Here is a 10,444-nt window from a genome sequence, read left to right as displayed (position 1 = left end):
ATCACTCCACTCAGCTTGGTGTTGTCGCCAGACTTTATTTTCTTCTTTAGTTTTATTATTTTTTTTATTTATTCGTTTAACTCATTAATGGCCATAGCTTATTGTTAAATAAATAATAAGACTCTAAGCTTCTGTTAGCCCCACAGAACTTTCCTGTGACCCCTGAGAAGAGCAAGGCTGGGCACAACCTGCAGTTATGAAACAGTGAAATTTGTACTCTTAAGAGTCAAAGGCATAAATAAATAAAGCCAGGTTACCACCTGTTGTTTTTATAGGTTTCAGAACTTCTCCCTACAGAACACATGGCAAACTGATCCTAAAAATTACCATTTGCCTCACACTGCTAAGGAAACAGGATGGTGATATGAAGGCTGCATGCTCTCCACTGCATCTACTTTGGAGCCTCCATATTCTTAGTAAATGGCAGATACAGGCATAGAATCATGGAAAAGTTTTGGCTGGAAAGGACCTTTAAACTCATAGATCCAACTGTTAACCCAGCACTGCCAAGCCCACCACTAACCCATGTCACTAAGTGCCACATCTACACATCTTTTAAATACCTCCAGGGATGGTGACTCCATCACATCCCTGGGCAGCCTGTTCCACTGCTTGACAGCCCTTTTGGTGAAGAAATTTTTCCTAATATCCAGTCTAAACCTCCCCTGATGCAACTTGAGGCTATTTCCTCTTGTCCTACCACGTGTGACTTGGGAGAGGAGACCAACCTCCACCTCACTACAACCTCCTTGCATGTAGCACCATCATGCTCTTCCATCCCACAGGTATTCCCAGTTAGCAACCAACACAAGATAAAGCAGAAGCTGAGCTCAGGAGAGAGGAACAATCTCCTCTTTTGTTCCTCTTGTGTGACAAGATAATTACCTTGCTTGAGCCATAAGCATGCTCTTTATCTATATTTAGAAACTTTTCTTTCACTTGGAATTTTTTTAATTGCAATTTGGCAGAGAACAAAACAAGCCAGATGATGCTGCATGTACAACTGAAGCAGATCCTGTTCAAATACAGGTGAATTGTCTAATCCTCATAGGACATCCTTTGTATGGCTCCCTCCCAGGGCACAGAACTTAGCACAGCTGACTCATTACTGAAGAGGTGTCTGGAGAGCTGGAAAAAACCAGACACCAAACCTTCCATATTATTCATGAATCCAACAAAAGAGTACAGACCACAAGATAGACTAGGACCTATACAAACAGTGTAGAGAATTACTATTTTTTTACTTAAACACAAACAAACAAACCAAAACCCAACTAAAAGTGCAATTTTCTTTACTTAGACCTGGTAAACAGCAATCATGTCTAATATCAATGGGATACAGCATAAAATTAAAAGTGAGCCAGTGTTCAAACAGGAAAGGTGCCTTTCAGCTGGAGAAATTAAAACTTATAGAAGGAATTCAGAAAGTATAAACTATTTGAGGCCAACACCACAAAGGAATGCCAAATAGATGAGTCCAGGCTGAGGACAGCATTTCAAAGTATGGATGCCTGCTGTCAAGAAAAGGTAATGGAAGTAGACATACTCGTTTAGCAGGCAGTTACTACTTCAGATGTAAGAAGTGAGGACCCAAGTAAGCTGAGTTTGCAATACCACATAAACATGGGGCATTTTAATAGTCCATGGTCACTCAAGCACCCAGAAAGTCAACTAGAGGCAGCAGACGCAGGGCTTCCACCATCCCAATGGATAAAATTTGTGTCTTCTGTCTTTTCAGAGCCTTGAACCTCTCACTGATACTTAAGAGCTCATAATTACATAGTAATCATCACAGCCAAAAAAGGACACTGATTTGGCACATACCAGCAAAGTGGTAAGACAAGATGCTATATGCATTTATAGGGTTTGGGGTGGTATATCTATTTTTAATAGAGAATAAAGAAAAACAAACCTGAGAAAAGGTTGCTTCAAGCCATCTGGAAGAAGAATTAAGCTCTGCACTGTCCAACCAAGCAGAAGAATGCTATTGAGCTCCTTGCTGCAGAGGCTATTGCTCTTCATAAACAAACGAGATAACTACTGGCATAGGACTGGAGTGCCCTGATCAGTGAGCAAATTCAAGTGAAAATTAGAAAATGTCTTCCATCTGCACAAAACTAGGATTTTGGAATATCTTCCACTAGGTGGGGAGGTGAACAATCCAAGTTTTCTTATGAAGTTATGAAGTGACTTACAGACGTGTTGCCAGTGACATCAAGGAGCTGTTCTTGCTGATACAAGAGATTCTTTCCAATTCTACATTTCTAATCACAAACACGCTTTGTGCACTGTGTCACACTGGAGATATCCTATGAGTAAATGTGTCCAATTCACCCAGCAGTGGAACATGCTGCTTTTGAGTCACGCCTCGCCAACATCTTTCTTCACCATCAGTTTCACCACAGGTTTAAACAGAAAGGCAGTTTGCACTCAGTGGTTGGACTGAAAACAAGTATCTGCTGAAGATCTTAAATACCTTGGTTAACTCCTGAAACATCTCTGTTTGAAGACATGAGAAGCTGCAAGTGAATTTTAAGCAAATTTTGCCACATTTTGCCACTTTGCTAAGAAAGCAACAGCTGTAAAAGGAGAATAAAAGGAAGACACGGCAGATTTTGCCATTGTCTCTTCCCCCACAATTTTTTTCCATATTTTGCACAATTTATTTGAGAAAACATTTGCCCTTGCAGTGACTCTGGTTTGAGTCGGCTGCCTCAGCAGCAGTTGAGCTTTCATTGCTGATTATTTGCATGGTTGTAGTGGGCATCTCCTGCTGCCCTCCTTGTCTTGTTTCTTAGAAGCCTTAATACTCTTGTGCTGCTGAGAAAAAACACACAGAAGACAAATACAGCCTGTGGAAAACACTGTCTTTTTACTTCAGAATAATGGAAAATGAAAGCTATTTGCATCGCTATACAACTTCTGTTATTACTGATGTTGCGCAGCTTTCTCCATACAAAGCTTAACCCACTCCAATACCTTTTTCTGTTTTCATTTCTTCTTCACCTCTACTAAATTTGGTTTAGCCCTCTCCTCTTACACCTCCTGAAAACCTTTTCCTGTCTTGCCTGAAACTGGTCCAAAACGCAGCTTCTTAAATTGTTAAGCATAGGGAGACTGAATCGAATAGTTCTTTCTTGTTGTTGTTGTTGTTGTTTTTAGAAATGCATTTAATGCTGAATATTTAGTAACGGAAAATAAAATGAACAGCTGTTTCTCTGCTGGAGGTCTCCAAATACAGAAACTTGTAAATTGAGGTTATGGTAATGTTCCAAAACATACTGGGACATTGAATTTGAGCAAAAAGGTACAGATTAATTTCATCTTCTCATTCGCTTTCAGATCTGTGCTAAGCAGTTTTTAAAGGAATAGTGAAGAAAAGATCCTACTACTGTGCTGCATAAAGAGAAGCATTATTTGTGAGTCTGGTGAAGGGGATCTTTCCTGAGCACAGTAATTACCTTCAGTGCTGAATCTTGTTTTGGGAACCAAAGGTCAAGGATGAGTGGAACAACTAGACAGGATTCCAGAAAAGAGCAACTGAGTATCTCTGCAGAGAAAACATGCCCTACAGGGAAGGTTACTGTTGAAATCTGAGCAGAGAAAGCTTCAGGAACATCACAGCAATCTAGAAGTAACTGTAAAGAGGAAGGGAGTCAAATCACACAATATCCAACAGAGGAAGGAGAGTAGCACTGAAGTAAATCTGGAATGGCAAGGCTACTTTCATACTGCAATACATTTGCTTAGGAATATGATTCATCCATTGCTAGAAGTTTTTTTAAGCCACATTTGATGAATGTGTATGGGTGCATATTCCATGTTATGAGATTAACATGATGGGCATGTTTGTCAACAGGACATAAAGAGATCCATTCAAGAGATACTTTTGTGCACCATGAACACTGTATTCCAAGCAAGCAGGATGCTCTCCTGTTAGAACAGAAAATGAAAGATTATAAACCTTCTATACCTACAATCATCTACGTTTGGGTTTGCTTTTGTTCTTCTTAATACCGTTGTGACAGCCCCAAAATGCAAATTCAATCTTATTCTCAGATCTGAGGGGACATCATCGGAGATTTCCTTTCTTGTGTTTTATTCACAAATGGCATAGAATGACACTGAAGATCTCAACAAGAAGAAAAATATTTCCTGTGCCAAATTTCATGTTACTTTTAAAGCAGTACCACTACTCTGGAATGCTAAGTACATTCTTGTGTCAGAATTGTATCATCAAAGCTTACTCCTACAGAAGGATGTCTACTCTCTTTTTCTGCCTTTTGATGTAGCTGTTGCTGCGTGCACAAGAAAAATGCTGTGGGCTTGCAAGAGCTTGTTGATATCACAAGCTCCAATCCACTTACTCACCATTTAAAGAAAATGACATTTTGAATTCAGAAGTATCTGTAGGGCTTTACTCTCCTTTTGATGCACACATTTGCTGCCAACAAATGCAAAGAGGATTTGTATGTACACAGCCTGAAGGGAAAATCAATGTTTTTAATGTCTAGCTTCTGCACATAGGTACTTCTAAACTGTAACAATGGAAAGCAGTCAAAAATGACAGTGGGACATTTCTAAGCATTGGCACTTTCTTCAAATTTATTTCTTGCATGTCACAACTTCTATCTCTCACAAATTTGGACCAGTAAGCTAGTACACAGGTATGAGGTAAACAGGCTCTCCAAATATGTGTTATCCCTCATCCAGAAAACTAAACAGAAGCACCAGGAAAAAAGCAATTTACTGAAAAATCCGAAACCTTACATCAGTGGTGGTAACTTTAATTCTCAGTCACAGAGGGTTTTTAAATGCATTTCACTACGTGAAATGCTAACACTAGATTCCATTTACTCAAGGTTACCAGCACCTTTCCCAGATAAAAACAAGGGAATATGTTTGTACTTAGCTAATACTCGCATGCACAGGACAGATTCCGCAATGCTGAAGTTACCAAGCGTCTGTCTTCCCTAGGCATGGCAAAAGACACTGTAACCCTACATATTATGTCAGTACTCAGAACCCATGAATTAATTTAATTTGCTAGCACTACACTTAAAAATGGGAATATGTTCCTGTTCCTATATTTTTCTAAGGAAGTGGGAAATTAGATTTTATTATAAGAACATGAAACAGAAAAATATGTCACTGGGAAACAATATCTCCTTCAATTACAGATGAGAGATGACTGGATTGCTTTATTACTGAAAGAAGCCAGATGTTTCTTATTAAAGAAGGAGGGTGGTGGTGGCTACCAGGGCTCCCTCAGCCTTTTCTTCTCCAGCCTGAAGAAGCCCTGGTCCCTCAGCCTCCCCTCACAGGGCAAGCACTACTGTATGCTCATCATCTCGGTGGCCTGCAGCTGAGCTCACTCCTCATCTTTAATGTCTTCCTTGTATTAGACCCACAGGGACAGGACACAGAATCAACGGGTGGTATAATGAGAGCTGAGCAAAGGGAGATAACCACTTCCCTTGATCTGCTGGCTGCAGTCTTGTGGTCCTGCAGCCCAGGCTTCTGTTGGCCTTTGGTATTGGGGGCTCAAGTTCAGCTTGCATCTGCCAAGACTCCCAGGTCCTTCCCAGCCCCAGCCTGCACTGTGGTCAGGGACCTCCTTTCCAAAGGGCAAGACAAGATGACCACTTGTATGGACCTTGAACCTCATTCTTGCAATGTCTGGGACTGCTGATGGATGCTGTTGAGCACTTGCTGTGTCTGCCATGTCCTGTCCTGTGCTTTGGTCATTGAGGTCCTGCCTGGGCTGTCGTCATCCTCAGCATCCAGCCTGTGCCCTCATGGATCAGCTGGGTATTGCTGGCCCTGCCCATGGCATCTAAATAGCAGGTAAGGACTTTCTTCAAGCTCATATCTTTCCTTTATTTCCAAACACAGTGGTACACTTGTTGAGCTTTACTCAGTCTCAATCGTTTTAAAAGCAATAGTATTCATTTTCAAACACCATTGCTTCATGGGAATGAATGTACCAACGCACTATGCCATGTTTTACAAAGCACTTAAATTAATTGCAGGTGGTTGATGTTGAAATTCAAAACAGCAAGGAAAAAAGCGATGTTGATTGACCTTCTCTCACTTCAGGAAGCCATAACACTACCTGCTGCACTCCTTTAGATATTGTTAGCTGTAGGGGTGAGGCTGTGGAGTGCGCTGATACTGTGCCCTAGCCACAGAATGGTATTCATTAGCCTCAATTTCAGCATCTTTATATGTCTAAATTTGAACAAGTTACAATTTCCCTTACACTCAATGAAGACAGAATTCAGAGGGCAAGTCCTATCACTTTAAGAAAGGTGCTTATGGCAGGTTATACAAATTGCTGTCCCAACTTACTCACTTGACTGTGAAGGATCCCAGGGTGTCGGGATCAGACTTTTTTCTCATTTTCAGATTTCTCAAGTTAGGTATAACCCCCCCTCAGGGTGCTAGATTCACAAAGAAGATGTAGGCATCTAAATGTCTCTTTATTCACCAAAGCCCCACATGAGGGACCCCCTATCTAGCACTGCAGGTGCTTAAATTTTTATCACATATAATGGAATAGTTTCTTTCTAATCCATGTTAAAAAGTGGTTCCTCAACTCCAGGTGAAGCAGAAGAAAATGTTTTGTGTCCATAGTGTTCTAAGTCCAAGATCCCACCCAGCACATTAGCTGGGGTGCTCTGAAGTACGACAGCAGTTGCTTTAGCCCTTGTACCTCCGAAACACAAGACCCCCTCACATACACTATAAATACTCAGCTCATTTTCTTGAGACTACATCAACATGCTCTACACAAGTACCCTCTCTGCACACTTTTAGCTGCTCTTTTGCTGTAGCTGCATAAACAGCATGTGTGCTGTTGCTGCAGTTCCTTCTTTCTTTTTTTTTTTCTTCCCTTGGAATAGCTTGGAGAGGCTGTGACCTAGAATGGAGCAATACTGGGCAGATGGATGTTGGCATCTTGAAGGCAACTGTACTGCAAGACCGCAAGGGAATGGGAAGAGTTTTGTGAAAATCATGTCCATTAATCTCCCCTCTCAGGCAGTGACTTTGGTTTGGGTCATAGCCCAGGCTTGGTTTCCCCTTTGTTAAGGGAAGGTTTTAAGCCAAAGGACTAAGTACACACTAGTGTGACCATATTGTCCTATTTACTCTGAGAACCCACAGCCCTTCAGAAATGAAGAGAACAGTCTGTTCTGCCTCTGCGGGGAGCTGGTGCCCACTCAGGAGGAGGGGGAGCCAGCTGTGTCATTGAAGGCCATTCCCAGCTATGTTCGAAAGATCATGGTGACTCGGGGATGTTCCTGAAAGCTGGGCAAAAGCAAATACCACTTCTATCATCAGGGCAAGGCAGATACAGACATTTGAAAACACGTGAAGGGCAAGAAGGCGATTAGTAGTAGGCAGTGAACACAAAGTCATGCCTGGCAAACATCCCAGCAGGGAAATGATCTACCTGCTAGTCATCTATGATGAGGGGAGAGCAGTGGATGTTTCCCTGGACTTCAGCACAGCTTTTCAAGTTCTTTAACATAACATACTCAGAGAAACTGGTGAAGTACAAACTAAGTGAGGGGGCAGTGAGGTGGACTGGACACCGGCTGAACTGCCAAGCTCAGTGGGTTGTGATAAGTGGCACAGTCCTGCTGGAGGCCAGTCACTAATGGTGTTCCCCGAGCTTGGAACTGGGTCCAGGTATTTGATATCTCCATTACTGACCAAGCTGATGGGACTGTGTACAACCTCAGCAAGTCTGCAGAAGATACAAAACTGGGAGGAGTGGGGGAGCCTCCAGATGACAGTGCCATCATTTACAGGGACCTTGACAGGCTGGAAAAATGGGCATAGAAGAACCTCATCAAGTTCAAAGGAAGAGCAACCCCATGTACCAGTATGAGCTGTTGGGCTACTGGCTGGAAGACAGCATGAGACAAAAGGACCTGAGTTCTGGTGGCCAACAGCATTCCCTGGGGACAAACTGGTCAGCAGTGTCCCAGGCTGTGTTAAGCAGAGTGCCATCAGCAGGCTGAGGGAGCCAATCCTTCCCTCTCAGCACTGGCTGATCACAGCTGGTGGAATCAGTTCTGGGCTCCTGGGTATAAGAAAGACCTGGATTTACTAGTATCAGTCCAAGGAAAAGCTGCAAAGATAAGGCATTGTGATACAAGACGTTATGATCCCTGTGCAGAACACCTCAGATAAGACACTCCATATCACTTACAGCAGCTGCGATTAGACCAGTGTGTGAAACCTGCCCAAGGGTTATTCATTGGCATGAGACCGCATAGCACAGAATGGGCTGTGGCCATGCTACTAAGTCCTGCCAGACTGCACATTTTTCACAATGAGAACAGCCAGCCACTGGACTAATCTCCCCAGGGAAGTGGTGGACTCTATAACATTGGACACTTAGGATTAAAAAGGACATGGAACTGTTGGAACAAGTCCAGAGGAGGGCCATGAGGATGATCAGGGGACTGGAGCACCTCCTGTATGAAGACAGGCTGAGAAAGTTGGGGCTGTTCAGCCTGGAGAACAGAAGGCTGCGTGGAGACCTCATAGCAGCCTTCCAGTATCTGAAAGGGGCCTACAGGGATGCTGGTGAGGGACTATTCATTAGGGACTGTAGTGATAGGACAAGGGGTAACGGGTTCAAACTTAAACAGGGGAGGTTTATATTGGATATAAGGAAGAAATTCTTTCCTGTTAGGGTGGTGAGGTACTGGAATGGGTTGCCCAGGGAGGTTGTGAATGCTCCATCCCTGGCAGTGTTCAAGGTTTGACGAAGCCTTGGGTGATATGGTTTAGTGTGAGGTGTCCCTGCCCATGGCAGGGGAGTTGGAACTTGATCATCTTAAGGTCCTTTCCAACCCTAACTATTCTATGATTCTATGATTTGACTGCATAAGGTGCTGGGACATGTAGTCTAGGTCATGCTTTGCCTAGAAAGGTTGGACCAGATGATCCCTGAAGTCCCTTCCAACATGGGATCCTAGGATTTTGTGATTCTATGATTCCATTTTTTGAAGGATAGTTAATTGGGCTGAAACTCGTATATACAGACTATCAAATTCCAGTGCAAATGCCTGCATCCTGCTGCTACTTAATTTACTACTATAGATGCAGCCAGCAGAAAAACTCTCCACACCACCTCTGCCTAATCTGGTCCCACTGTCGCTACTGGGCCTGACTCCAGGATTCAGAAAAAAACACTTACTATCATGTGCACATGTATAGCTCAGAATAAACACTAACACAGCACTAGCTAGAACATCTAAGCAGGGCTTTTTTCCTCTCATTTTCCTATTCCCTTGTGACAAAGTGTCTCCCTCCCACACATGCAAAATGTTAGTAGTCCTTCCTCTCCACACACACTGTAAGAATCCCGTTTCTTTCCCACAGGCACAGAAAACAGTTTGCAGAAGGAACCATGGCATTTCCAAACAGGGAGACTGATCAGAGGGAGACTGCACGCACAGCCTGGAACAGATGCCTGTCCTATCCAACCTTCCTCAGAAAACACTGCTGTGACTGTTTGTACTACGCCTGGTTGCCAGCAAGCCAAGCTTTAACGTAGCTGATTGCTATGCAATAGCATCATCCAGCCTGACACAGATGGTCAAAGAATGCAGCAGGGGAGATTGTCATGTGAAAAACTTGCCATTCCTTTGTTGGAGAATGCTGGAAGATGCAGCAGGGTGCTCTCAGAAGACTCCTCTGGTGTGTGACACATTCTTGAAGTGCACAGCTCCAGACCCTCCCAGCCAGGGATGATGGCTGTTGGAAGTATAGTCACAGCAAGAGCCAAGGCACTACACCAGTGTCCGACCTCCAGCAGAGGAGCCTGCAGACTGCCATGGTGATGGCTGCTGGGGGGCTGGCTGTGTGTTCACTACTGAAGGTTCTGTCCCGCACCCCAAACTCACCCCCTGAGGCTTTTCTGATCACGCAGGGTCCAGCCTGGTCCTGAAACTTGCCAACGCTCCTGTGACCACAGCTCAGAACATGGGAGTACCGCAACGACTTGTTCTGTACGGCTTGATACATATATATATGTATACAAACACACTCTGCTCTTGCCTTTCCACGGTCGCAGCAGCACCATGAGCGCTGTACCAGAGCCCACCTGTGCCGGGCTGCTCCATGTCCCACTGACAGGTGGCTCTCGGGCTCACAGCGCCGCTCTCCCCGTTACCTCCCGGCACTAAAACGCCATTCAGGAGCCGCCTCCTCACTCACACAGCTCCAGAGGCACCTCAGGGGCCCGGCCTCTGCAGCACACCCGGAGCCGCTCCGGTCCCCTCAGCTGCGGGAGCTGCGCATGCGCCTGCGCGGGCAGCACGAGCCGCGCCGAGAAGCCGGCGCCGCGGGCTGGGGTGGACACGGGAGCGCGCGAGCCGGTGCTGGCCGCTGATTGGCCGGAGGGCGCGAGCGCTCCGAGGGG

This window comes from Melopsittacus undulatus, chromosome 3, assembly GCF_012275295.1.
Source record: "Melopsittacus undulatus isolate bMelUnd1 chromosome 3, bMelUnd1.mat.Z, whole genome shotgun sequence".
Classification (NCBI taxonomy): Eukaryota; Metazoa; Chordata; class Aves; order Psittaciformes; family Psittaculidae; genus Melopsittacus; species Melopsittacus undulatus.
Note: the sequence above shows the minus strand (reverse complement) of the source record.